This window comes from Cyanistes caeruleus, chromosome 4 (assembly GCF_971803275.1).
Source record: "Cyanistes caeruleus chromosome 4, bCyaCae1.hap1.1, whole genome shotgun sequence".
In the NCBI taxonomy this organism is placed as follows: Eukaryota; Metazoa; Chordata; class Aves; order Passeriformes; family Paridae; genus Cyanistes; species Cyanistes caeruleus.
The window spans coordinates 25,171,506-25,188,287 of record NC_141704.1 but is presented as its reverse complement, the minus strand read 5'-3'; positions in this window follow the sequence as shown (position 1 = coordinate 25,188,287).

Below are 16,782 nucleotides of genomic sequence, written 5' to 3'. Positions count from 1 at the left end.
AGGACATGAAGAAAAAAGCTTCTGTATTGAGGCAGACGCTGTTCAGCAGGGTTCCAGCACTGACAGAGCAGGTTGAATAGTAGCATACGTTTCAAACATTATATTATAAAATTCCTGTAACACATCTGGTCAGTGCTGTTGCTAGAAGTCATAGCCTGACTCCACCAGGCACACTGTTTTGCCTCAGTTCAGTTACTTGCATTTAAATACAGCCTAGGCAGAACGGAAAAGCAATGAGATTTTTGAATAATTTGCTGGAGGGCTTAAAATATCTTAGTAGAACAAGATGACTATCTAAAAAAAATAATTCTCCTGGGTGGCACATTCTTGGCTTCATGACTAATTTGAGATGGCATAATTTTAGAGATACTATGACGAGGACAGAGCTGCTGCATCCTAAGACTTCAACCTGCTGTCATAATGTGAAGGTATAAGGACTCCTGAAAGGACACAATACTTGTCATTTAAATTAAAAGTGCCAGGATGGTTGTCCATGTTGTTGAGTTTCTGAAATGACAACATCTCTTGTTTTTCTTCAGATGTTACCAAAACCAATACTTTCATTATTTCAGCTATGGAGCATTTCGGAGTCACTCTGGAAATTTACTTTAAATAAAGTCACTTTTAATCAAATTGTTAAATAAAGCAGGAGGTTAATTGGTTTCTGGTTTCTATTTGGTTTTGGGTAGAATTTAAAATTTTTGGTTATGCAACCCTAAAGCTTGAAAACAAGTTACTTGTGAGGATATTATCTCAGTGAGATGCATTGTCAAAACTGCAGTTGGAGGGATGTGCAAAGTTTGCCCATATGAGCAGGGGCTCTGCTAGGTGTTCTCCAAAGCAGTTCTTCAAACAGATTCGCTGCCTCAGTCTGAAATAGTCCAAACAGATGGTCCAAACAGGTTTACAGGTAACACAGAAAACAAGATCTTAGTAATGTACCGAGAAAGACAAATGATGATGTGGAACAGGACTTTAAGGTATGATAGAAAACTGGTGGGATTTTTTCCTGTTTTTTTCTAAGTATAGTAGATCTTAGTGACTTCCTTATACCTGTTGTGGAAAAAGCACCTAAAGATTTTTTCTTTCTTTTCAAAAATTATAAAAAGAAAATGAAAGAAAAAAAAAGATGTGTACGTTATGCGAGACCTTCAAGTTAATTTTTTGAGAAGTTACTTTATTAAGGGGAAAGGGAATAAGGGGACTGTAGACCTTCTCCTCACATTTAGTGCTCTGAGGTATTATATGTATGGTGTCAAGGCTTCTTTGCTGCAGCATTGCACACTCCTTGCCAAGCTCACTCTGCCTGCTTCTTGAACCTACTCATGTTTTACTGGGTGCAAAACTAAATAAAAAAGGAACAAGTCTTTTTAGAAATTTCCTGGAAATCCAAAGTGTTCCAGATTTTTGACTTTGATATCATTTGAGAATAAGCTGCATGTTATTAAACTACTGATACTAGAGTGCATCTGAAATCTTTCTACCTTCCAAAGGTAGAAAACTTCCAAGTTTTCTTGGAAAACTTCCAAACTTCACCTATATTTACGCTACATGATAATAATAAATTAAAAATAATAGTAAGTAGAATTGAAATGTTACTTCTCTTGCAAAATATACTGTATTTCTTTTGTATTATCACAGTTCTAGGAGTAAAGTGGGTTGAATGTACTGTTTTACTGTCTTACAAACCACCAGGACACAGCAATGTCAGATGGCTGTGGTTTATAGCCAGAAATTTATTCACATTAAAAAATATTTAATGACACCCTAATAATGCTTATGAGAAGCCTCAATTTAGAAATATCTCAGATACCAATCACCTGCAAACAATGAACAATCCCTGAGAAAGAGGGATAGAAAAAACAAGAGATTGCATATACCTTCTTGGAATCACAAACAGATTTCTAGCTTGATGGAAATTCAAGCAGTGTCAAAAGTTTTGCAAAGGAAAGGTATAAATGCCATATATGTAATAACCCAGAGAAACATAGATATGCTATGCTATGCTATGCTATGCTATGCTATGCTATGCTATGCTATGATATGATATGATATGATATGATATGATATGATATTTAAGTTTGGCATGACAAGAAGTGTGAAGAAATTGCATTGAAATCTAGTTAAATATGGACTTCATGTCTCATTGAAATTTTTCACCTCCTCTCTGGAAAAGTTCTTTAGGAAGTTTAAATAAGAAGAAAATGACACAAATAATATAGATGTTGGGTCATGCCAGATTTGAGGATGACATTTTCATGTCTTCTGAAAGCATTAGAGATTTTGAAATTATAAGTAAGGAGATGAGTGCAGACAAGTAAAATCAGCAGAATAAAGGTAAGTACGTGGGATGTAAAAAATTAGGCAAAGATTTTTTTTTTTAAATAAGCTATTTGTGTACAACCTGTTTACACTCAAATAGAGAGATCTCATCAATCATTAAAGCTGATTCATGATTCCCAAAATAAGAGTCTGTTTTCTTTACTTGTAATTTTGCCAAACCTGAAACATCTGTTCTAGAATTTCCCATACAGTCTAAATTTTTGGAAAATTTCAATTCCAACAGGTATGTTTCTTCCAAGAATGAGATTAGACTGAAAACCATGATGATTTATCCAGGGCCACAGTGGCAAATTAAAAAAGATGCACTTAGCTTGCACCTTTAATGTTGTAGCACATTGGCTCAATCACAAGTTCTTTACAAACCAACAGGATGCGTGTCTCAAAATTCAATGTCATTTACTAAAAAATCTGTGCCCCTGGAGACAAGGACTGGAGAGAAGTAGGTTTTTTTTGGTTTATTTTTTGTTTGGGTTTTTTTTGCTTTTTTTTTGTTTGTTTGTTTTGGTTGTTTTTTTTATATTAACCCCTCCCCACTTTTAACACAGTCATGTAAAATTGCAAGAGCAAAACTAGTAGTGGTATCTCTTGGCTGCAATGTGTTTCTAGTTAAAAGGACATGGCAATGTGTTAAGCTAGACAGGAGAGAATTGATCCTGAAGGGCTTTTTTTTACATGTATTTCTCATTACAATTAATTACCATAAATAATACAAACACATTTTTAGTTGTACTGTGTTAGAAAATGAGAAACTGTGTCAGAATATGATGGTGCTGCAGAATTACTCTTGTGGTAAGGTTTTATTTTTCTCAAAAGCATGTTAGTTACATAAAGAGATTTCAGTCCACTTTTGAAAAGAGCCACCTAGAGCTCACTGTTAATGGAATTAGAGAGGAGCCTTATATAAACCCCAAATTTAGCCCCTTCTCTAAGAAGGAGGCCTGGATCCTGAGCCTGGCTTCCTACTTTGGGCCAATTTCCATAAAATTCAGAGGGGTTTAGTTCAACATACACTGTTTAAGATGCATCTAATTCAAATAGCCTTCTGTAGAGAATCTTCAGTGCATTCATCCTTCCACAAAGTGGTTCTCCGTAAAAGCTCTCTCTTTCAAGCCAGATAGCTCCTGTACATGAATAACTTTCACCATAGGAACTCACTGAGGCAGCAAACCCTGATCTTAGTGTCTTTTCAGAAATAACAGGCTCTTGGAACAATATTCTCTAAGTCCCCTTCAGAAGCAATTAACTGCTTCCAGTACACCTGGAGTGTATGAAGCCTGGGAGAGGCCTTAAAGCTACAGTTCACATTTCACTTCAGTCTGGTAAGAAATCAAATAAAAGGAGGGATTTAAGAAGCCAGCTAATGCTCATTCCATATTTCTGGCAAGCAAAATATTCATAGAAGGCGCTTGCTTCCTTTGGCAAGAGAAACCTTATTTCCAACTTGGGAAGCTTCATATTGCATGAATATTTAATTTCCCTTCACTTTAACTAGAGAGAATGTATAGTAAAACATTTTAAAGACTTTTCTCAGTTTCCAGCTTTGTGATCTATGCATCAACATAGAGATCTGTGGCATATGCTAAGACTACCTGCTTTCAGAAATGACACAAGTGTAGCTATGGTCACCAGATTGTCACATATCCAATTATTAAGTGCTAATGATATTTGATGATATATATTTATTAAAATCACCAAATCAATGACAGCTGTGTTTCTCTCAGCAATGGATGATTTGGAGAAAAAGAAAATAAAATTACTTAGTAACCTCTGTAAAGTTCAGGTATATTCTCTGCTGAAGTTTGTGTCCCTCGAACTATTCCAATTCATAAAGAGAGATCATTACTGGGTATGAATTTTCCCTTCTCTGAGAAGGTGGGAAAAATCAAATAAAAAGAATATTTTTTTGAGAATTGACAAGCAATTAAAGAACACTGAAAGCTCTAGTTTTCTTTTAAAACTGGGATAAAACCAGGAAAGGTCTAGGGTCCTGGCAGTCAGAGGACAAGAAATGTCAGGAGTAAGCACATCTGAGTATGCGGCATTGAGCCGACAGTTTTCATATGCTGTGATCCTACCAATGATATCCCTGTCACATTTGATCATGTTCTAGGTAAAATCACCAGGATGTGGTTGGGACAAACCTGAAATAAACTTTTTACTTTTGTAAAACTGCAGGAATCTGAGTCAGCTAGTATTCATTTAATTGGGATCTACCAGAATGAGTAAAATACTTATTCCCAATATTAAACAGCCATGACCTACAAGCAAGCACAATACACTTCAGAATGAATCTGCCAGTTCAATGTGGTTGGCATTATTAGCTAATAGAGACTATGGACAGCAGATCAACCTCTTCATGGTGAGTGGATGAGAACTGACCTGCATTTCGTTCTTGTTCCATAGCTTGCCTTGCAACAGGCAAGGAACATTTATACCTGTTCAAGAACTAGTATGGTTTAAAAGCTCAACATTAGGATCAAATTATATTCTGTAATGCAGAAAATAATGCATGATTGAGGAGTCAATGGCACTAAAGGAAGAAAACTAAATTAGGAGGAGCTGTCAACTCCCTCAAGGACAGAGAGGTCCTACAGAGGGATCTTGACCAAATAGAAAGATGGGCAATAACTGACCATATGATATGAAGTTGGACAAGGGAAAGTGCTGAATTTTGCACCTGGGATGGGGCAACCTTGGATGTACTGGCAGACTGGGGAACAAGAAACTGGAAATCAGCACACGGGAAAGGGACCTGGGGGTCCTGGTTGATGGCCAGTTGAATGTGAGCCAGCAGTGCCCTGGCACCAGGAGGGCCAGGCCTGTCCTGGGGGGCATCAGGCACAGCATGGCCAGCTGGGCAAGGGAGGGGATTGTCCCCTCTGCTCTGAGCTGGGGCAGCCTCACCTCCAGTGCTGGGGGCAGTTCTGGGTGCCACAATAAAAGAAAGATACAAAGCTGTGAGAGAGTGTCCATAGGAGGGCAGCACAGATGGTGAAGGGCCTTGAGGGGAAGCCGTATCCTCAAATGGCTGTGGTCACTTGGTCTGTTCAGCTTAGAGAGGAGGAGACTGAGGGGACACCTCATTGCTGGTACAACTTCCTTGTGAAGAAGAAGGGACAGGCACTGAGCTCCTCACTCACAGGACCCGAGGGAATGGCCTGAAGTTGTGCCAGGAGAGGTTTAGGTTGGATATCAGGAAAAAGTTATTTCACACAGAGTGTGTTTGGTCACTGGAATGGGCTCCCCAGGGTAGTGGCTATAGCACCAAGCCTGACAGAGAAGATTTTGGACAATGCTCTGAGGAACATGGTGTGACTTTTGGGGTATACTGTGCAGGGCCAGAGATGGACTCGATTATGCTGATGGGTCCCCTTCAACTCAGCATATTTTATGACTCTGTGATACAGATAGATACAAAATTTGGGTAGATAAACTTCCACATGGCATTCCTTAATAGGTAACTGTCTGAAATGCTGGCTATTCAACTTTAATGTTCTTTGAACATATTTTAAATAGGCACAATATAAATGATATTCCCTTCAATTGGCATTTCTCCTGGGACATGCATGCCTTAGAGCATTTTTAATAACTTACTGACATTATATGAATGTAATGGAAAACTGTCTATTGTTCTTCCACTGGACAAGGAACACTTTATAAGAGTACCACAATATTTTGTGACTCCTTCTCGTAAAAAGCAGTTCCAGAATACTGAGAGCAGAAAGAAAGATTAAGGTCACCATGGCTTTTTTTTTTTTAATCTTAAGCAACCTGTCAGACTGGGAAAAAGCAAAGGGACATACCACAATATGCACATATGTGTCAACTGAATGGAAATATCAATTTAGCTCAAAATCTCTTCCTCTTATCAGTAACTCTTCTGAGGCTGGCAAGGGATTGCTCTGTATGATCTCAGCACACTCAGGAGAAAGCAGAGTCAGTTTGGAAACATGGGTGAGTGAGGACATGGGTCTCAAGGGTAAAACTGGAAGGTTATTCTCTGAACATGACCAGCAGCTTGAAGAGTAGCATCAGTCTGGTATTGAAATGATTTCTGTTCTCATCTCTTTCTCTGGTGTTTCAGCAGGGTATGCAGTTGAGCACTGCCATAATGAAAGTGTTCTGAAAGTACTGCTATGCTGACTCTTCAACTATATCTTCTCAATTGATATTGTGTCCTAAATTTAGAAAGGATTTCTCTTTTTAATCAAGTAAATAAAAACGGGTAACAATTTCATAGTTTTTTGTTCCTGATAATTGGGTAAATAATTTTAGAGACCTACTGTAATCCTTTAGAAGTTTATCATTATGATGAAACAGGAATAGAGCCAAATACTTAGAAATAGGATTTGAAAAGAGAAGCTGTATAGGAAAAGGAATGATATATGGACAGCACAAGGCAAACAAAAGAAAAAAAAAGATGGAAAATATTTTAGAGGCCTGCAAATTTAGAGACCACTATGACTTTGGGAAAAATTTATATTTTTGCAGGATTCTGTATTTTAAACTTGAGAGAGAAAGAGAGAGCCTACATATTTGACAACTAAATTTATCAACTGTAAATGTTTGCATTATAACTTTGAAGAGAGCTTTTCCCTTTGGAAGTGTTCATCTACAGTAATCATCTAGAAAGAAGTTACAGAATATTTTTATATTCACCTATACTAATAATTTCACATTTCCCATATAATATATTCTTTTCTTTTTTTTTTTTTTTGTCTTTTTGTATTAGGTTTGCTGGACTCCTTTCCCAATCCCTCAAATTAGTTTATTTCTTTACTTTTTAAAGAGACTTTAGAAGAGATGAAATTAGTTTAGATCTTGTCTCTGTGAAAGTTACATTCAGCAAGAAGTTATCTTCTTTCAACTTGCATTTTTATGCAAGGAGGCAAAAGAATGGGGTGCTAGGCTCTGGAGATTACTGCTTTCATTTTTTCTGCTTCATGCAATGCTTTGTAGAATTTTTGAAAAATCATATACAAACTGAAATTGTTTTAGCACTTATTCTGTGCACTGGTTTTATGCCTTAAGAGTGCCTAGCAGACATTTTTTCAGTACCAATGGACTTTTCACCAGTTTTAAGCTTCAATGCTTTTGGAAGGGTCTCTTCAGGTAAGTCTTCAGGCCTTGTTTCCGCAATTAGATGCACTTGGGTGAAATCATGCCAAGGCCTGCTCACTTCAAATAACTTGCAGATGGCTAATATTTCTGGGTAGCTCCTCAAAGTTATCACTCTACTGCTTTTGTATACATTCCAGGCGGTGTGTATAAAGTACTTGACATACATTTCTGTGTATCACAACCAAACAAGGTTGAACACCAGACTTCACAAATTTATCTTTTTGATTATTACATGTTGATAAACTTGAATTGCACTTACCATATAATTCCTTGCAAGGAAAAAGACCTACAAAGAGGTTGTTTTTAGTTCTCAGTTGCTCTGACTAAGCATTCCCTATCTTAGGGAATGCTCTCCAAAGACCTGAGAGACTGAAGAGTTCCTACCTCAGAGGTAGGATTTGAGTGTGGGTCTTGGGCAGCTGAATGCTCTCATTGGGTTTACTGCTTTATTTATACTCACTAACTTACCACTGCTGGCTCTCTGCTGTGGTCATGGGCCTTAACCTGTGTTAGGCACCTAAACCTGAAGGCAGTTCACATCTGAGAACCTCAGGAGAGAAAAGAGGCAATCAATGTCCAGCCAGGAGATAGGTGGCTCCCTTGCCTGGGAGTGCTGACAGGTACCCTTATGAATTTCCTACTTTGTGTCATTTCCCTGCTTTCAGTAGATACTATTCTCACAAGCCTGTTTCTTCAGGAGCTTCAAGATAGCTGAAGCCCAGGTGCCTGTCACAGGGTTACAGATTCCACAGAACAGCAGTGTAATTAGGTTCAACACTGCAACAATTTACTTTGAAATCCATTAGGTGGACATAGCCTTGTAAATTTATCTCTGAAGACTGGAGAATGGCATGCAAGGGTAATTATCGGGAATGGCGGAAAAAGCAGCCCACAAAAATAATGTCAGGAAAATTAGGAGGTCTCAAAATAAAGGAAGTGACCTTGTAGTGTATAAATAATGACAAACACTGGAACAAAGGTTGTGCTTTTATTTTGAGAAATGAGACAAAGATCTGACAATACTCACAGATAAATAGAAGCATAACATCCACAGGGGCCACAGCTGTCAGAGGTCATTCTGGAGTCACATTTTACAAGTCACAAGCTTCAAGCCTTCTTTGGTAATATTTCAGCAAATAAAACAAAACTGAACTTCCAAGATTTCTCACTAACCGTAGCAGCTATTCATCATTCTAAATCTCTACCGGCACTTTCAGAGCTTTTCTGTCACAGTCACTGGAGTGGCAGGAAATTCCTGTATGGAGCTTGTCTTTTCACCCAGCAGTTCCAATTACTTCGGTCCTTGACTGTCGCTTTGACAGCATCACTTCTGAGCCATCCAGCAGTGTGTTAAAAATTAGGAAACAACAAAAACAACACGTGGCTTTTCAACAGAGTATTTCTTAAAAGGTGTTTGAATATGTGTGAGTTAATTACCATGCTCCACGGTCATAAACTGGAAGAGATTTCATCATTTGTATTTCTTTTATCTCTAGTGGAGTGTTTCTTCTTCAAGACCTGTCACAATAACTGATACAATTTCCCCATGTCTTCCTTGTGAGGCAGAGTTGGGATTTTTAAATGTTATTGGAATTATCCTACATATTAATGAGAATAAATTAAATTTTAAAAATAAACAAGTACATTCAGAAATTCCTTGATGTTTTCATTCATCAACGCTCCTACATTTTAAAAGTGAACTACTTCAGGTACATGTATAAAGCTCTTTTTAAAGTATTAAAAAATCTGAAATACAAAATTGTCTATTTTTTATCAGAAAATAATGTTGCTGCTTCTCCACACATGTGCCATTAATTAATAGCCTGCATTTTGAGTGTAGTCATAGCCTTGCTATTTGAAATAATTCAGTGGAAACAGTTTTTACAATAATAAAATTTATTAATGCACTTGTGTCCACTGGGCTTGTAAAGACCAATTTCTAGCAGAGTCTGAATAAAACAATGACAGTCCTGCTGAATTCTGTGAAGCCTTAAGACTGAGCTTCTCTTTGTTAAAAATCAAAATGTGTCAGAAATCTACTGACTCAGAATAAAATTGCAGGTTACAATTTCACCCTTGGGCTTAATCAAACATGTGGTGTAATATCAAATTTATTGTGTACTTTTGCTTTGAGCTTTGCTGACATTTCAATGCCATCAGCAGTAGAAATGTCGAAAAATGTGATTGTCTTTTTCTGCATTTGGATATGGTGCCACAGTTCACCTTGGCTTTAACAAGTTTCATGATATTGTCCATTTTTAGGCTGAGAGAGGCCATTTTAAAGATCATATTTGTGTATATAAAGAATCTCATATCACACTGTGGTTGTTATCATGAACCACTAAAATACTACTTTTCACATTCTGCTATATGGTTGATTTTAAAGTCCACAGTCCTTGATTACCATATTTATGAATGCAAAGATTATGTGGTGGAGTATGATAAATATATAAATAATATACTGGATTATTAAAATACACTTTTTTTCCTTTCAGATATTTAATTGCTACATTTTAGACCCCAAAGCACAATTTTTTTATCTTAATCAAAAAAAAGAAATAAACCTATAAAAAATGTATACACTCACTATCATGTGGCAGACATTTCTTTTAAGCAGATAAAAAGCTTTTTAGTGGCTAGGACATGTGCCCACGGATCTGTGTAATGTGTATATATACTGTTTTAGTGTATGTGTATAAAAATAAAGCAGAGGTTTGATATCTTTTTTTCTTTCTGTATTTATTTAGTGAAAAATGCTGGTCTTCTATATCTGAAATTAGTGTTGTATTTTCTGATACTAATGTCTACCTTTATTCAGGAATCTCAATTTTGTGAAGAAATCTTAATAGTGAATGACATCTTTCTTGCATTTGATGAATAAATAAAAAAGTAATTCTTAACAGCATCCTTTCTTCAAGCGCCTCACATAAACTGGAAGTTTATTTTTGCACTCACTGGTGAGGTAGGCGTTATTACTGTATTTTAAAAGCACAAGAGGTGAGACTCTGTAGGACTGTAGTGTAATGCTACACCAGGTGTAGGTGTCCAGCTGCATGTCTGTGCTGAAAGCCCTGTCAAGGCACACGCTCACAGATGGAGGCAGTGGCATTAGCAGCAAACCTTGCTGCCCCTGGAACAAGAGACATAGGGTGGCCACTCTTTATGGTGGTGGTGGTGTCTCAGGACCCTTTGTCATTAAACCTATCCTGGCAATCCCTCATGTGGCATCAGATCAGGGTGGTGCTTTTAAGTCCCTGAGAAAATTTTCCAGCAGCTAAGATACCTAGATGCCTGTTTTCACATGGGCTTGTCTCTGTGCTGTTGGCCCAATGGAAAATCCGTTGCTGCAACGTTGACGCTGAAAAATGTGTTCAAGCACAGTGTTTGTAAAGACCTGACACAAAATTTGCTTAAGCATGCACCAGATCTTATACCATAACTGAGAAAATACAGCTCTCCTGAAAGACAGTGCTAAAACTTCAGAGCTGTGTTTTCTTCTTATTTTGTTCCTGGTGCTCTTTAGGAAATCAAATTCTTTATTTTCTTTCTGTAACTATGAAGCCCATATGAAATGATACTTATTCAGCTTCGTGTGAATATCAGTGATTACCTTCTAACATAAGTGCAATTCAAAAGATTATTACACTCTGATTAGGTCTTGTTATTATTGTTTGTTTCTAGGATCCTGTTTTTCTGTAGATCCTCATCTGCTGCCTACAGAGAATGCTGGATAGAACATGAAACAGAAATGAGCTTTAAGTGACATTTACACCTCCTAACCTGAGCTATTTGCAATTATTTTATAATCTTACAGGAGAAGCATTAACAGCTGATTGAGACTGCAAATGATGCAGGTAACAGCCACAAGGATGAGTCATCGAGAGCCCACTGTTTCAGATCTGGCTGGGATTCTTCAAATTGTAAACCAAACATTAAACATGCTCCATGACTAAATTCTAAACTTCTCTTTGGCAGTCCTCCTAAATACAGATTGCCACTGTAGCAGTGAATATCGAACGCTATCACATCAGCCAGACATCTACGTCCAAATTCTGGTTTACCTATAAGGCGAGTAAAAGTTAGCACCTGTCAGGTACTAACCATAGTGTAGCACCCCTCAGTTTTATTTAACTTTTCAGAATAAAGGTCAGTGGCCATCTCTCTAGCTACAAAGATGCCAGATGCTTTACTGCGGTGTACAACCTTTTTTTCAAACTTCTTTGCTACCCAGTGAATGAAATTTACATATATGTTGCTGTTCAAAGAAACAAAATTCCAATGAGGATCAGTGAGGATCTACTTTTTCTCATTTGAACTAGGCAATTACAAACAAAATCGAAGAAAGTATTGGACATGGAACAAATATGATATGTTTGAGGGGAATTAGCGTTGTTTTTTTAAAAGAAAAGTCATATCTAAAATTTTGCATGAAATTCACTGGAAGAGTCAGCAACCACACAGACAAGAGCAATCCAGCTGCCAGAGTTGTCTTACAATGCCAAAAGCCTTTTTATAATGTTCCTTGCCCTTTTTAAAATGTTTCTGTACAACAGACTAAGCTGCCACTGAGTAGCAGGGAAAGACTTTGAATAGATGGGTAATTACTGAAAAGTTGGAGACAAAATAAGTTTATACAGTCCATTTTCTCAGTCGAGGGAAGGTACTAGCAGAGAACTATGAATGTGTGTGCTAGATCTGTGCTCTTCAACACAGTAGAAAATGAAGTGGAAAGATGGGTGGAAAGTAAGATAATAAAGTTTGCTAGGATTACAAATTTATTCATAACAAGAAAGATGAGGACCAGCTGAGAAGATTTGAAGAACATAATCCTTGTTAATAAAAAAAACAAGTGAAAGTGAAAAAAACAAAGTGAAATGAAATGTAAATAAATGTTAAGTGATGTTCATGGGAAAAATAACTTCAGCTCTAGCTACATATATAAATCCAAATTTAACATACACAACCTTTCACTCAGGAATGATATCTTCAAGTTACAAAGAGTAGTTAACTGTAGAGAAACAGTTCTAAGAAACTGTCATCTCAAAACAGAAAATATTTTTACACCTCTGTGATTATACAGCATGCGTTTGTCTTGAACACTGTATATACTTTTTTGTTCGGTTTTCTCTCCTCCCTCTCCAATCAGAAGTATACAGAGAAGACAACAAGGATGATTAGAAGTATGAAACAGCTTCAGTATGATTGTAAATTAAGCATCTTATAACTCTTCAGACTAGGAAAAAAACCATACATTATGAATGTAACAAGAGTTTATAAAATCATCAGAATTATGAAGGAGTTAAAAAGGGTATGATTGTGTACTGTCTTTTCTAGAGAGAAAAAGCAGCTATCAGATGAAATTTGAATAAAGCAAGTTTGGAACAACAAAAAATCCTCTTCATGTAATTAAGTTATTACAGGACACTTGTAGTATTAAAAGTTGATACAGGCTTGAAAAAGAATTGGAATGACCAACTCAAAAAAGCTACTGAATAACAATTACTGAGTTTGGCTAAATATGAACTGCCAATATGTATGGCCTGGTAAAGTAGACTTAGGATATATTACTTAATAACTTTTTCCACAGTCTGCTAAGGAAGACGTGGGGGTGATGGTTGATGGAAAAATCAACATGAGCCAGCAGTGTGTAGTTGCAGCGCAGAAAACCAGCCAAATCCTAGGCACCTTCAAAAGCAGCATGGCTGGTAGATCACAGGTGATTCTCCTGCTCTACTCTGCTCTAGTGAGACTCCACCTGCTTACAGTTCTGGTGTCCCCAGCATAAGAACAAGGAACTGTTCGAACAAGTCCATAGGAGGGCCACAAAGTTGTCAAGAGGGCTGGAGCATTTTCTGTCAGAAGACAGGCTGAAAAAGTTGGGACTGTTCAGACTGGAAAATTTTGTGTGGAGACCTCATGGCAACCTTCCAGTATCTGAAGGTGGCTTACAGGGTAGCTGGAGAGAGACATTTGATCAGGAACTTTAGTGATAGAACAAGGAATGATGGGTACAAATCACAGAATCAGAGAATCACAGAATAAGCTGAGCTGAAAAATACCCCAAAGGATTTTTGAGCCTAACTCTCAGTCCAGCCCAAGAGCCACACTAAGTGCCTGAGAGTATTGCCCAAATATATGTAGAACTCCATCAGGCTTGGTGCTGTGACTATTTCCCTGAATAAGTGCCCAATCACCCTCTGTGTGGAGAAACTTTTTCTAATATCCAGCCTAAATCTCCCCTGGCACAACTTCAGGCCATTCTCTTGGGTCCTGTCACTGGGCACCACAGAGAAGAGATGAGTGCCTGCCTCTCCTCTTCTCCTCAGGAGGAAGATGCACTGCAGTGAGGTCTCTCTCAGTCTCCTCTTCTCCAGGCTGAACAGACAAAGTGCCCTCAGCCACTCTTTCTACATCTTCCCCCAAGACCCTACACCATCCATGTGACCCTGCTCTGGACATTCTTCAATAACTTTATACCTTTCTTACACTGTGGTGCCCCAAAGTGCACAAAATATTCAAAGTGAGGCTGCAGGAATTCAGAGTAGGGCTGGGCAATCTCCTCCCTTGCCTGGCTGGCCATGCTGGATGCACCCCAGGACAGGTTTGCCCTCCCGGCTGCCAGGGCACTGCTGGCTCACATTCAACTTTCCACTGACAAGACCCTCTCCACGGTGCTGCTTTCCATCATCTCATTTCCCAGACTGTACCTACATCCAGGGCTCCCAGGTGCAGGATCCATCACTTTTCCTCGTTGAAATTCATGTGGTTGGTGATTGTCCAGTCCTCTAATTTGGATTAGATATTTGGAAGAAATTCTTTACTGTGAGGGTGGTGAGATGCTGGAAGAGACTTCCAAGGGAGTGCAGTGTGTGCCCCAGCCCTAGCAATGTTCAAAGCCAGGTAGGATAAAGCCTTGAGTAACCTGGGCTAGTGGGAGGTGTCCCTGTGCATGACAGTGGGGGGTGGAAATACATGATCTCTAATGTCCATTCCAACATCTTAACATTCTTTGATTTTATGAAATATAATTGTTTTTGCAGAGGCATCTTCTCCAGGCTAATATTAGAGACAAGGTAATGAGGTACTTTGAACTTGGTCTTACCTGATACAGGGATGAGTGGTCTGTTATGTTCTCTCCTTATTTTATATATTTCATTAAAGTAACCATTGGTTTCCTTATATATTCCTATAAACAAGATTAATAAGTGCTTAATTGTGCCTTCATGTTGTATTTGGTATAGTTTTACTTCTAGAAAAGTTTATTTAATTTATTAAGATATGCAAATACACGTCAAGTTTCATGCTTGGAGAGCAGGACATTGTTACTGTAGACAAAAAGAATAGCAACATTTTGGTTTTGAGGTATTCACTGTAATATTGTTATTAATAATCAGCTTCATTTGGTACCAAGATCTGGCTTAAGAGTGCTTATGTTTGATGAGTCAGATATATCTAAGTGTTTCTTTGTTTTAGGGAGTCCAGTAGCCCCACGAATTAGAAATCAATAATAAAGTGAAACAAGATGTATGAGCTACACCTACACAGACAGGCTGATCATCCTCTGTTTTCTTGAGGGTCCAATTTGTCTGGGTAACATCTGTGCATGTACATTAAGATCCAACCTCAGCTAAAAGTACTTTTGACAGAGAAGCCCAGGTGGGAAAGAGAACTTTATGCAAGGCTCAACACCTCAGCTGCTTTAAGGACATGGAAGCAGTTTGCACAAGTGCCCTCTGGCTGAGGGCCACAGGGCATTTCCCACTGAGGATTAGAAAGAGAAGGCTGTCCCTGAGACCCCTTCTTTCTGCCCTGATGTGTTTTCTGAGCAGAGACAGAGCAAGTCATCAAACACTACCAGGTGGCTTCTCCTGCACAATGTGATAGCAGCACCCTAACTTCCACAATTGAAATCTGTTTCCTAGCACATTTCATATTTCATATAGTATGCAAATGATTTAATCTTCAGAGCATTCCTATGCAGTAGGTAAATGTTGATCTTAAATAAAAAAATCCCAACCAGCCAACTCATCAGAAGTTTGCCTGTCAGACAGGCAAAAACAGGCTTCTGAAATAGCCTTGCATCTGGGCTCAGAATTCAGGAAGTCTTTTCATTCCTTCTATTGCATAGAGGTCATCTTGTTCTTTGATGTAGTCTAGAAAATGAAATGAGCTATTAATGTCTGGATACATTGCCCCATTAAATTAGAAACATTTACAAGCCCAGAACTGCACATAAAATGCAGATAGCACTTCTCATGATAAAACTATAAGCAGACATTGTTTCTTCATTTTGGATAGTGTGACCTGTAGTCTCTCTTTTCTATCTGGCTTGTGGTTTACTGCATTATGTATTTTTACATCTCCTTAAAGGCCAGACAAAGTAAAATACTTTGTTGGAAGAAAGATGTAAACAAATGTTTGATCTTGCCCTGACATTTCTCTTAGGCCTTCTGCCAGTATTCATTAAAGGAAATATATTTTAGAATCCATACTGTATTGCTCATAAATATTTCAAGGTACCTGCAAACCTAGGTTAAGAGCTATCTTAGGAAACTAAAAAGACAACTATTGTACACTCACTTACACACTACAACCATGTTCAGGAGTAACTAAGTGGATGCATATGAATATTTATTTACACTGCCAACTTTAACCACTGCTTCTGCATGCTAGCTTGAAAGTGATCAACTAAACGAGGAAAAGAAAACAAGGAATTCTCACAAACCTTGTTGTTCTCTATCTAAAATCTAAATCCCAAATATAAATTATTGAATACTTTGTTATAAGAACCTAAGTATTTTTTTCCCGTATTTTTACTTTAAACAGATACTGTAGATACAGATGTAGTCTTTTTGCATTTACATAAAGCTGGTGTTATTAAGAATATCCACATGAGAGAAGGTTACAAAGATGATCCTTGTAAGAAGGTGAATCAGATAGCATATATTGTAATATAGAGTACGTTTTGCTGTAGCTGAATGACACGTTTAGAAAAGCTGATACTTTGATGAGAAGATCAACTGCACAGTATTCTCCCAGAATCTTCTCCAGAGTCTCAATGCAAACTAACATAAGGACACAACGTATGTGTCAAGAGAAATAAACACACATTAAACCAGACATTCATTTTCCTCAAACTACACTCTGAATCATATGCAACAAAATACTGTGAAAAGATAGGAGTGCCAATTTTACAGCAACAGTCACAGTTCAGATAAAGAAAAGCTTTTGTATGAAGTTGTATCCACAGTCCCCAGCATAAAATATTAATAGTTCCAGCTATACTGCTTTATAACTGAGGAGGAAGTGTTCCTAGGA